This window comes from Panicum virgatum, chromosome 7K (assembly GCF_016808335.1).
Source record: "Panicum virgatum strain AP13 chromosome 7K, P.virgatum_v5, whole genome shotgun sequence".
Classification (NCBI taxonomy): domain Eukaryota; kingdom Viridiplantae; phylum Streptophyta; class Magnoliopsida; order Poales; family Poaceae; genus Panicum; species Panicum virgatum.
Genome location: NC_053142.1, coordinates 11,030,095 through 11,042,840, shown reverse-complemented (window position 1 = coordinate 11,042,840; position 12,746 = coordinate 11,030,095). Strand labels below are relative to the sequence as shown.

The 12,746-nt window shown below is 45.4% G+C and overlaps 1 pseudogene; it reads right to left on the bottom strand.

Moving 5' to 3' along the window:
- Nucleotides 1-6,502: 6,502 nt before the first annotated feature.
- LOC120639781 lies at nt 6,503-11,523 on the bottom strand (annotated as a pseudogene).
- Nucleotides 11,524-12,746: the final 1,223 nt, after the last annotated feature.

Here is a 12,746-nt window from a genome sequence, read left to right as displayed (position 1 = left end):
TGTCTGCGCTCAACCGGTCAGACCGGTGCAACGGATCGGTCAGACCGGTCTGCATGGTCTGCATGGCGCTGTGCACGTGGACCAACCGGTCAGACCGGTCTCCACCCAGAAGTAATTTTTAGAGCTAAGTTATGTATCCACCCCCTTAAACCAAGTCCCCAAATGCAATTTAAAAATAAGGAATGCCATGATGCATGACATGATGCAAGAACTTTTATGTACAACCTTCAAATGCACAGAAATACATAAGGACATGATGCATGAACGTCCTACATTAATCTCTTAACCAAAACTAAACACCTATTTACTACTCGAACATAGACTATATATAGGGCTTAGTACGAATAACCCCATCCATATTAGTCATGCTCGTACCACCCCCGATGCATTTCGGCTCTGATACCAGCTGTGACGGAACAGCCAAATTAAAACTCCAAATTAAGTGTAATGGATGTCATTTGAACACATCGGGCGCATTAGCTTAATGGCTTAATTTGGCGATCCTTTCTCAACCCACGGCCCGATTGAAACACCACCGATAGTCCCACGCGAAGATGGACGCAGATGGTACAAACATGACAAATACTTGAAATTATACGACAAGCCGGAAAAGGGAAAAACCACCATCTTTACAACACGAGTTTAAATACAACAATTTTTCAAAGCTGGTTCAAATACACACATAATTTACACAACTCAAATAATTTACAACTTTACAATGGAGTAGCCAAACTTTAAACGGAAAAGAACCTATAACTATAATAGTGTTCTGCCCCTACACCACTGGTCAGACCGGTTAGTCCAACCGGTCAGACCGGTCTGCATGGATCCCTCTGAGACTACCGGTCAGACCGGTCCACAGACCGGTCAGACCGGTCCAAACCAAACAGACAGGTTGCACTCCTTGCCCACAAGTGTGCAACCCGATAACTCCCTAGTCTAGGGGTCTCGCTCCACCACTTCCCACCCCCCTGCATCACGGCGGATAAATTTGACACAGCTGGGGAAGAAATCCACATCTGGGTGCCCTAAAATAAAAGTATGGTGGCAACAAAACCTGAGCAACTAATACTCAACAAGACTTACCCGACCAGTGGGTATAACTTAGCCCACGTATCTAGACATGCAAGGCTTTTGGCTGGTGGTTATTTTGCAGAAAAGCACTATAAGTGAGTCCTTATTTCCCAAGTTTTAGCTCCCATTTCTATCAATATAATTACTAATCATCTATGATTGGCAAAACTACAATAACCAAGGTGATCAAATCATTAATTAGATATCATCAGCCCACATTTCATCTCTTCTCATTCTACTCATTTTCCTTTCTACGATGTGACCAAGAGATCAAGGCCCTCATAACCGCGAGACATGGCGAATCGATTCGATTTAACCTTGCAAGGTGGACCTAACCAACACTGCACGCAAAAAGCCCCGTCGGACCCCACGCACCAACCTTTCCCCTCCCCGCCTCGAACTACAGGAAACAACCCAACGACATATGGTCAGCCGAGCTCAATGTGAGACCACCAAAAGTAAACATATGCATCCCCAATTCTCCGCGACTACTCAACTCGCCCCAGGAGTTGGGTGCGGGTTCCTGTACTTTTGAAGCAAAGCAGTACTCAGCTTACTGGTTTCGACTACCTCCTACTCCCGGCATGCGGCTAGTACAATTCAACCCCCGATCAGCACAGCCGACAACGGAACGATCCTTAATCGACATAGATGGGGCTACACCTTCCCCCATCCGGTCTCCCATCCCATACCTTCCATTTTGAATATATTAATTCATATACTGTAATATAAAGACATCCTATATCTCGCAAGTGACGGAATTATCACTCGAATTCTATCGAGCCCTATTAAGTATAGCAGTGCTAACGACCTATTCATACTAGTATAAGGCCTAGGAAAACCTAGGGATCATGCAACTAAGGTTTCAAACAATTCGTAAACCTAATGCACAATTATTAAAGACATATATAGGTGTCAAAATTTGAATTAGTAGGATGTGCACCGGGGCTTGCCTTGAGTCTGCTGCTAAACACTAGGGTCCACTGGGCCTTGGCCCTGGTTCTCAAGCCTTTCCTCCTGCTGGGCCTGCTCTAGCGGCTCCGGTGGCTCCGCAACCACCTCGTATACCACCTCCTCCGCAGCGGCTGCTGCACATGTGCATATGCATATGACATGAGAATGCATGCATGATTTATAAAAATTAGAAATAACCAATATCCAAATAAAATTCCTAACTAATTGCACCAACAACTACCTAATTGACCCACCCAGCCACTGCCCCACCAGTCAGAACGGTACCCCACACCGGTCAGACCGGTCCTACTTAAATCGCCATGCTACCGGTCAGACCGGTCCATCCGACCGGTCAGACCGGTCCTGCTCAGACCAAAAGTTGGAATCCATGGTGCAGCGAAAATCGCCCACCACTACTAAAACCCTTCTAGACACTGGTTCCTAGATACATTTGGACGTTTTTGACCGGAGGAAAATACCTAAAACCATCTAGAAAAAAGGAGATCAAACCATCCCTACCTAAAATACCTTGGATGACCTTTCCCCCCGCGAAGAACTTGGATCCTCAGCTCCCCAGGGAGGGAATCACGAAGAGGAAGCTCCCCCACGCTGGTTTGATCCTTCCTTGGCCTTGGGAATCAAAGGAAAGGGAGGATTTGGGGAGTTTAGGGCTTGGGACGGGATGAGCTTGGGGAGAGTGAGGGAGAGAGCTGGTGCTGATAAGTGAGTTGTTGGGAGATAGAGAAGAGTGGTTTAAATGATGTGGGAAAAAAAACCCACAAAACAGGTTCAACCGGTCAGACCGGTCGCCCCCACCGGTCAGACCGGTCTAGCCCTGACTGACAGAACAACTTGATTTGGTGAATTGTTGCGGAAGTTAGAGCTAATGGCCGAAATTAATTCTTAATTACATGTGATTAATACCTGGAGTGTTACACCCAGAAGCAATGCTAGCTGATCAACCACCTGTATGGCTCTCTTTTTCTCTAATCTAGTCGCTCCTATCTTTTTCTCTAATCTATGTCAAAAACTTCAACGAAGCATCGACCAAGCAAAGATGCTAGAAACAAACTCAATAAGATGGCTTGAAAAAAATACCAGGTTGTCCTCAGAATGCATATACCTTTGCTGCAACTTAACTACTTGTGTGTTCTGGTAAGCACCAGTTCACGTAGCTACACATGAATTGTATCGAACTTCATTTCGCATACCTGGAACACGGGAATCACCGGCGGCTGCGGAGGATGAGGGGCGCAGGTAGGCTCCCGTAGGAGGAGGGCGGGAGGGGGCCGCGGAGGAGAGTTGCGCGGTTGCTCGCACCCCAGCATCGCGAAGCCCGGCGATCTGCATGCTGGTCGCACCTCGGCGGCACGGTGGAGGAGGAGTCGGAGAGGAGTTTGGGGTGGGTACGGCGGGCGGGTAAAGGGATGGTGTGGTGAGAAAAAGACTCGACATTCGGCAGAAACATTTTGCTTCTCCTGGTTTTTTCGGCCCCCCTCCATCCTGTCAAACTTTTGGTCTTACACGTGGACCCGTCTGTGAGAGGTATGGATGCCTACATCTTGGTGAAAATTGTATCTCAAAGTTTCATCCTTTATAGTATAGATAGAATTTCGTATACATGAAAACGATTATTTGAATCTGCCATCCATTTCATCAGTTTACCAAGACATTATTTCATTTTACGTCCTATGGATTGACCAAAATGAGTATGTAAAGGGTAGATACCATGTTACTGCACAAGAATTCAATAACTTGTAAAATTTATAAAAAATAAAGAATGAAACAAACTTCGCTAGGTTTACTACATTGCTAACATGGCTGTCTCCCTATTGAAATACCTCCTCCGTGTTGGTAAATGAAGTCATTTTGAGTTTGTATTAAGTCAAACATTTTAAACTTTGACTATAAATAAATTCTTTTGGGTTGAGTTTGAAAATATGAAAGCAATGTAAGTAGATTCATCTTGACATGTAGTTTCAATAAAGTATATATATCATTATATTGACTATATTTAATAATTTTTTTATACCAAAAAGATAGTGGTCAAAGTTTTTTTTAGACCGTGCCGATATCCAAAACGACTTTCTTTACCAACCTAGAGGGAGTACGTGAACGAATGAAATAATTATCTAATTTTCCAGAATGATAAATATGTGTTTAACTCCAAATATTGTGGATAGTGAAAGCTACCAAAATTGGCCTCATACTTTTTTTTATCAATCGAGAAGTAGTTATATATTTAACAAGTTAAAACACATCTATCTTCATGGCAAAAATCGTTTTCTTGCGTGATGAACGATTTTCATACTTGAAAGAACATCTTGGCCCATTTAATGCATTTTTGTTGATTAATGACACAAGCTTGTAGAGCTAATGGTTTTGATAAGCATGATGGGAAGGCATCATAGGTGATAGATGAAACAAGTTATGGAGATGACCACCAGAAAGGAAATGAAAGTTGAAAACTGGCAATTTATGAGGACTTAATTATTTTATATTTTAAATTTGAGTAAAGGAATGTTGTATTATCATGAGGATAGGAAATCTGTTGACTTGCATAGAATAAGATGCTCAAGATAAACTAACAAATCCATGAGCAACACCTTTGCATTTGCACGACACGCAGGGCGGAGTTGCAGCTTCTCACCGGGGTTCATCGACCCCAACAAAGTTTGTAAAACGCAATGGATATCACTGTTCATACTTGTTAATAGTGCTTGATGATTCCATTGTTTGATAGATAGGACCCCGGTGAACTTATGGTCTCGCATCGCCCCTCAACACAGGATATTTCTTTCAGTGTGTTTTTCTGCACTAGGTTCGATATCTCCGGACAAATCTCCAGTCTCCGGAACTTTGAGTTTTTGTGGAGTTTCCAGAGAAGTGGTGTCCGGAGTCTCCAGAACTTAGCGTTTCAACGGCTATTTTTGGGGCAATGGGTTTAAATACCTCCTCACCCCTTTTACATTAACTCTATCCGACTTAACTCAAGCTTCACTCTGTCCTGAGCATTCAAGAACCCTAGCTTCACTCCCCTTTGACTTCCAAGTTAAATTTGGTGAGGGTTTTGAAGGGAGAGTGTTAGGATAGCAAGTGAGAGTGCTAGTGAGGAGTGTTAGGATAGCAATGGAGACGTAGGTCCATTGGAAACGAACTTCGATAAACAAATTGATGAGTACCTGTGCTTGTTTCTCGTGCTTTGTTGAAGTTCTTGGTTTAAGCTAGTTTCCTAGGGTTTGTTCTCAATCTACTTGTTAGAAAGGCTTTGACTGCAGGTACTTAAAGAGCAGTGGAAAAGATCTCATAATCTTTGGAAATTTGCTTGATCTACTTTTGATTGAGGTTTGAGTAGTCATGTTTCATTTCTGTTGATTTGTTCGAAATCTCTGGACATTTCTTCGGTATGTTCGGAAACTTACAAAGATTCCAGAAAAATATCTAAAAACTCCGAAGGTTAATAACAGAATTATTTTAAGTGTTGAGATTTGTAGGTTTCGACTAGTCACCCCCTCTATTTGAGCCTTAATTTCATTGTATGATACGATGACAAGTGTATTTTTAAATTTTCATGAATTCAAGTAATGTTTTTATAATTATTATAAGAAAATTTAATACAATAAATGATCCATCTTGTTGATGTTTAGATTAACATAATTTTACATTTTTTTATTTGATCTCTTTGGAGCTGCTATCCTCTCCAATTCGAGTGTACTCCCTCCTTCCCATAATAAGTGTACTTATAGAGTTCAAAATTTGTCCTAAAATAAGTGTATCTATAGATATGAGACAACCTAAATTGTCTTTTTCTACCTCCTCTCTTCCCAAACCAAAGTGCAATGATTACATCTTTATAGAAGTATATATGTAATTTCTCAACAACATTAATCTCTTCATCTCAAACGTAGAAGTGCACTTATTTTAGGACCAAGCGAGTAAAGCTCGGCTAAGTCAAATCATATTCCAACATTTTTTATTTGAGGTACGCAGGAAATGGGACTTCTGGTCAATTTCAATGGCATGTGAAGCTTACAATCCAAGGAGCTGAAGAAGGGATTCGGCCAACACAAGAGTAGTTAGCTTCACTCGACACGCCTGTGTTGACGCTAATAAATGAGGTAATCTGTAACAATAGTCAATCCATTTCCATAGACACTTGCTAGCTGCAACCTACGCTACCACGGTATGTATGTCACTGCTGATGCTACATTCTAATTCCTTCGTCCACGAAAGAGTGCAATTGTAGAATAGTCAAACCAGTTTAAGTTTAACCAATTTATAGTAAATAGTATTAGCACTTATATCTCCAAATAAATTAATTATGAAAATATATTCTATAACTAATTTAATGATACTTATTTTGTATCATGAATGTTATTACTTTTTTATATAACAATTGCATTCTTTTGTGGATGGAGGTAAAAAATTTGCTACATGCATATCAATAACTAGATATCTATATACACAGGACTAATTAACAGATAATAAGGCGTGCCAAAGGTCCGCCATGCTCCTAGTATGGAAATTTATAACTGAGCTCAGGAATAATACAATCATTTATACAAGTACTCTGGTATTACAAGAAGGATAGCTATACAGACTCGAAAGTAAATCAGCCATCCCTTTTAGTAGACCTAGGCTTCACAGGATTATGATTGGTTATTGTTCATCTTTGCTACTCATGCATATATAAAACCATAGTACAGCGGTGCTATAAAACATACTAAGACTATCTTCTGGCACCAGGAAGCACATAAACAAATAAAGTAATATGATTAGAAATGCTGAATTGTACTTCATATTTGCGAAGAATTCGAGAAATATCTTCCAAGCACAGATTAATGCCTGACATAAAAAGCAAAACAATTTGGTGTGAGTAAAGGCGTAAGCATGATGTGCATTAGTAAACATCTAGATGTAATGGTACAACAGAGCATGCTAGTTGAGAAATAGCGAGTTGATACCGTCAGGAGAACTTGAGCCAAAACTGTGTCCATTATCAAGATAACTCTCTTAATCAAAATATGTTGCATTCTTCAGACCATGTTAGGTTTCAACTGTGTGCAAAATAGTTTAATTTAATTGCGCAATGCAGTATCTAGGACCATGCTAGGTTTCAACTTTATGCACATAAGAGTCATTCCACACTGTATGTACAAATTTTTGGTGAACAAAACATAAATCCTCGTGTAATCTGTCTGTTGTAATTTCGGTGGACCAAATATGAAGCAACTTGACCATTGACATGGTGAAACTCTGAATGATTTTATCCCAGTAGGGGGCTGGATTTTTGGAAAATATGATCCAGGTTACCTTCAGGTCAATCCAAATGCGGTGGAACAGTGCATGATGAGCAATGGTGACATGTCAACATTAAAACTGATAGAAGGCCTATGCATGCCTGGGTACTTTGCAATATATAGTCACAATTACGGAAAGTTTGACAAGAAAAAAAGTAATCTAATGATATGGTAGATAACAGGATTAGAGGCTACCCGCCCTCACGTTGGAGGCTCTGGGAAGTATTTGGTTCTAATCTTGCTTCCCTCAAAGAGATACATGATAGTCTCTTTTATAGAGACGACTGATTTGACCCCTAAGCAATATCCTAACCGAATCAATCTATCTTATCTCTTTCCTAATAGACCAAATCAATCTAATCAAATCGGATTGTGCACTATTCACGTGGTACTGTACACATACTACAGTACTGCGTGGGGCCCTGGATTGGCTCCACTTGCCATAACACTTCACCACCCCTTGAAGACAGCTCGTCCTCGAGCTGTCAGATGGAAATGGCCATGGATGCTGCCCAAGGTGGTTGCCATGCAATGTTGAAGTTGAGCAACAAAGGCAAGAGAAGCCGCGAGAACAACAGGCTGCAATTCCCCAATGGTGTTCTTGCAGACGGCGACGGTGTAGTAGCCATGGCCGTAGTAGCAGCAGACGAACAAAACCAAGCCATCTCTCTAGCTTGGTGCGGATGGTGGGCAGCGCGAAGGGGAAAGCAGCTTTGTCGCCGGTGTCGAGGTAGCGGAACAGAATGGCCTCGTCGGCGTCGGTGGTGGTGATGGCGGACTCGCTGGCGCAGCCGCCGCATAGGAGCACGACGCCCTTGTACCTCGTGCCGTCGAGCTGATAGTGGTCCCAGGCTCCCAGCGTCCCAAGGACGACGCGGTGGGCTCCTGCAGGACTGCAAAGTCCTCTAGCAGCAGGGTGCTCGGGGCAGAGTGACGGATGCAGGCGCCGGCGCACGTGCATGCAGTGCGGGCGCAAGCGCGAGCGCCGTCCGTCCGGTGGTGCCCCTGGTGCCTCTCCAGGCGGAGGCGCCCCTGTTGATGGACCGGCCGGAGTCGTGATGCGGATGGATCCCGCCGGAGTCGAAGATGGTCCCCAAGATGCAGATCGGCTCCGGCATCGGGTTCCCTCGTGGCATCAGAAACAGGGTGCGCTCCTCTCCTCCTGAGGACGGGCTATTGGTACAGCAGCCGGCCATGGTGGTGGAGTCGCTGAAGAGGAGCTTTTGAAAGTCACCAGAGGCTGCGAACGGATGAATAGCTGAAGGCGCCACCGGGGTTGTTGGCGGCGATGACGGAGCAGCAGGCTTCGCCGGTGATGGCACAAGGAGTGAAGATGCTGGTGGAGAAGGTGGCAACTCCAACAGTAGCTGAGTTGGGGTTTGCCGTTGCGAGCAGATCGGGGTTGCTGGGGTGGAAGCAGAGGCCGACTGCCGAGATGTGGAGGCCAGCAGGACATCGATTCCAGGTGCTGCTGCCGGAAGAGGTGCCCTTGGGGCTACTGGTGTCGCAGCAGTTGCCTCTGGTGCCACAGTGCCTGATGGAGCATCTGGCTTGACCGGCGCTGGGACCTGCGCAAACTGGCGGCTGATTTTGCCGGCAAATTGCTCCCACGTCGGCATGCCACGGTTCCTCTCGATCTTGCAGTACCATTGATAAGCCACGCCCGTCAATCGGAGTGTGGCAAACCACATCTTGTCTTCTTCTGTAGTCTTCCATGCATCAAAGCCTTGGTTGCAGCGGTGCAGCCACTGCAAGGGATCGGAACTACCATCAAAGTCTGGGACGTGGAACTTGGGAACTCCCATGGTGGTTGTCAAAGATGACAGCAAATGCGATCTAGGGTGGAATAGATGAAATTCGTGGAAGAACAGGGGTGAAATCGATCCAATCTGGGCGCAAGGGAAAGGATCGATGGGTGGGATTGGGTGGGATTTGGTGGTCGCAGGAACGAAAGCTCTTGATACCAAATGATATGGTAGATAACAGGATTAGAGGCTACCCGCCCTCACGTTGGAGGCTCTGGGAAGTATTTGGTTCTAATCTTGCTTCCCTCAAAGAGATACATGATAGTCTCTTTTATAGAGACGACTGACTTGACCCCTAAGCAATATCCTAACCGAATCAATCTATCTTATCTCTTTCCTAATAGACCAAATCAATCTAATCAAATCGGATTGTGCACTATTCACGTGGTACTGTACACATACTACAGTACCGCGTGGGGCCCTGGATTGGCTCCACTTGCCATAACAGTAATCTATGCTGTATTAACCGATTTTCCCAAGGATAAAATATCAATGGAATCACCACCATCCAAAATGAACTGATAACAAAGCCTGAAACACTAACATGAACCAATAGCTTATATCAGCAGTAATGTTACATGTATACCCCCACCACCTGGGAAAATAGTTTGGTCTAGTCTAGCTAGAAATGCTCCAAATGAATTAGACAACCGTATTCATATTCAAATAAGAGAAGGATGTCACAGAGGGTACAATGCTGGGTCAAAAGTGCACAATCTATTCTAAACTGCAGTCTTCTATACATAGGGACAGTTCTACTAAATTCATTTCGATAAAGAATATACCTATTTCTCAATTTGTTCCACAATAAGAATAATATATTTAATGGTGTCACTTATAACAGGAAAAACAGAACTTAGGAGTAAGAACATTGAAACTACTTACATTTAACATGGCATAAATGGAGAAGATGAATTGTTCGGCTTCTTTTGGAAAAATGTATGCTGAATAAGGCTTTCTTTGAGCCTATACGGGGTCAGCACGGGTAGATCATCATCATACTGGAACTTGGCCAGCAAATTGCAGTTTCTGTCGTAGTGCAACAGCCAGCCAAAGCAGCTGACAAGCAGGTCACCTTCCTCAGACACGATCTTGGCTAACCAATCTCCTTGTTCCTGGAACTGCCGGATCTCCATCTCTGGCAGCTTGATCCGGTACTGGAATGACCAGACTTCGCTTTCGTAGACCTGCAGTGAGAAGATTCTCATGTCCATCATGGCATCCTTGCTGCATGACGCAGCAAGCATGCCACCCATGTCAAACAACTGCATGATATGGCGGGGGTTCACAGCAGGGGGACGCATCTGCCTCAAGGACTCGGTCACTGTGTCAGAACACCAGGATCCTGTGGTAGTTGACATTCCATTCCTTCTTCCAGTGAATGTGCAGGTTTCCATGGAGGTGTACTGGAGCGCCACGGATGTCTGGACCCATCCCACTTAAGGCCCTTCTTAGCTCCTCATCGACCAGTGTTATTGAGCAAGTGATGCACCTCGGATTTTCGGAGCCCACTGTGTGGACGCAATAATCATTTGGACAGTACATTGCAGAAGGAACATTCGACGGTCTCCAGAACAGCAACCGGTACTCTCCCGAGGGTTGATGCCGGTAGAGGCCGATGATGTTGCCAAAATATCCCTTCCGGCGGCTTAGGGGCGCCCACTGGCGTGTGGCTGGGTTGCAGATGTAACCGCCGATGACCACAAGCCCGTCGCAGGAGGCATCGAATCTGCAGCCCCTGGGCCATAACACCGGCTGACGCTCCGCTTTCTGGAGGCGGATGGCGTCGAGGGAGTAGTAATAATTGACGCAAGTGCCTCCAATTGAGCTGATGAAATGGAGCGTGGGCTGGTGGCGGTGGTGCGCGACGAGGAAAGCGGGATCAGTGGTGAGGCGGCGCCACCCACGGCAGACGGCGCGGCACCGAAGGACGGATTTCGCCGGGAGGCGGACCAGGATCTCCTGCAGGATCTCTTCGGGGAAGCCGGCGAGGCCGTCGGGCCCCCTGCTTTGTCTTCCTCTGGGCATGGTCGTCGGGCACCCCGTTCGCGTGTGGGCGGTGGTCGCCGTCTCCAGCGATGTGGCTCGTGGCTGCGAGGAGGGCGAGGGGGCCAGATCTGGTGTGCTGCAGGGTGGCGGACGAATCCAAGCCTAACCTGCAGAAACTGAGGCTAGTGCGGAGCAGCGGGGGGTGCGGGGGAGGGGCGGCGAGAGGAGCGGCAGTGCGCCGTCGGGAGCGATGCGGCGGTGGCGAAGAGTCTGCCCGATGGTGGGAGCGATGCGGCGGCGGGCCGATGGCCGGACGACTGAGCGGGGGTGCGGCGGCCAGGGCTTGCAAAATGGGTCAGGATGAAAGCGGGTCGAAATTGCGTCGACCAGACCATCCGTATTTTTTTTTTGGTTTTGGGTTACCCAAAACTACGTTTATCTCTTCTCTGCAATCTCTGCAACTAATAATAAATCTAAGAAGGCGACGGTGCGTCGCGTCCTGTCATAGTTTCTCGCGACATTTTCATCCATCCGATTCTCCTGTTCCTGCTTGGATCTTTGCGAGCGGTGCGTCGTATGCCCCTCCGCTCTGAATGTTGCCGCTCGGAACCTTTCCTTTCTTTCCTTGCAAGATCAACGCCGCCGCTCGGGTGCTGGGAGAGCTTTGGCATTGGGATCGTGAGGTTCTAGGGGTTTTGGAAAAAAAAGAATTAGAAATGCCAGGAGGGAGCTTGAGAGGTGTAGAAGGTCTGTCATATCCCAAGAACAAGTTAATCAAGAACATTTATTGCGTTACAAGCTGGAACGTTTGCTGGACCAGCAACGTGTTTATTGGAAGCAAAGGGCTCATTCCACATGGCTGGCCAAAGGGGATCGAAATACAAAATTTTTTCATGCTCAAGCTTCAGAAAGGAGGAGGATGAATACAATAAATAAGTTGAAGGATGAAGGTGGAGGAGAGGTGGCGGGGAGATTTTTAAAATCTTTTATTGCTAACCATTATCAACAACTCTTTTTGTCCACTGCATGTAACCATGTTGAGGATGTACTCGATTGTGTGCAAGAAAAGGTCTCTCATGATATGAATGTCAAGCTGACTGTACCCTTCACGAGGGAGGAGGTATGGGATGCTTTGAAGGAGATGGGTGATCTGAAAGCACCAGGGGCTGATGGCATGCCGGTGGTTTTCTATAAGAAGTTTTGGTCCTTGGTGGGAGAGAAGGTTAAAGATGAAGTGCTCGCTGTCCTAAATGGTGCTGCTGTGCCGGAAGGATGGAACGATACTATCATTGTGCTTATTCCAAAAACAAAATCACCGGAGATGTTAAAGGATCTAAGGCCGATTAGTTTATGCAATGTAGTGTATAAACTCATCTCCAAAGTGTTAGCAAACTGGCTCAAATTGGTGCTACCGGAGATTATCTCGCCGACCCAAAGCGCCTTTGTGCCGAGATTAATCACAGATAATGTCCTATTGGGTTATGAGCTCACACACTATCTAAATCAAAGGAGATAGGGAATTAATGGAGTGGTTGCTATCAAGCTTGATATGAGCAAGGCCTATGACCGTGTGGAATGGTGTTTCTTGGAGAAGATGATGCTAAAATTGGGGTTCACAGCGCAG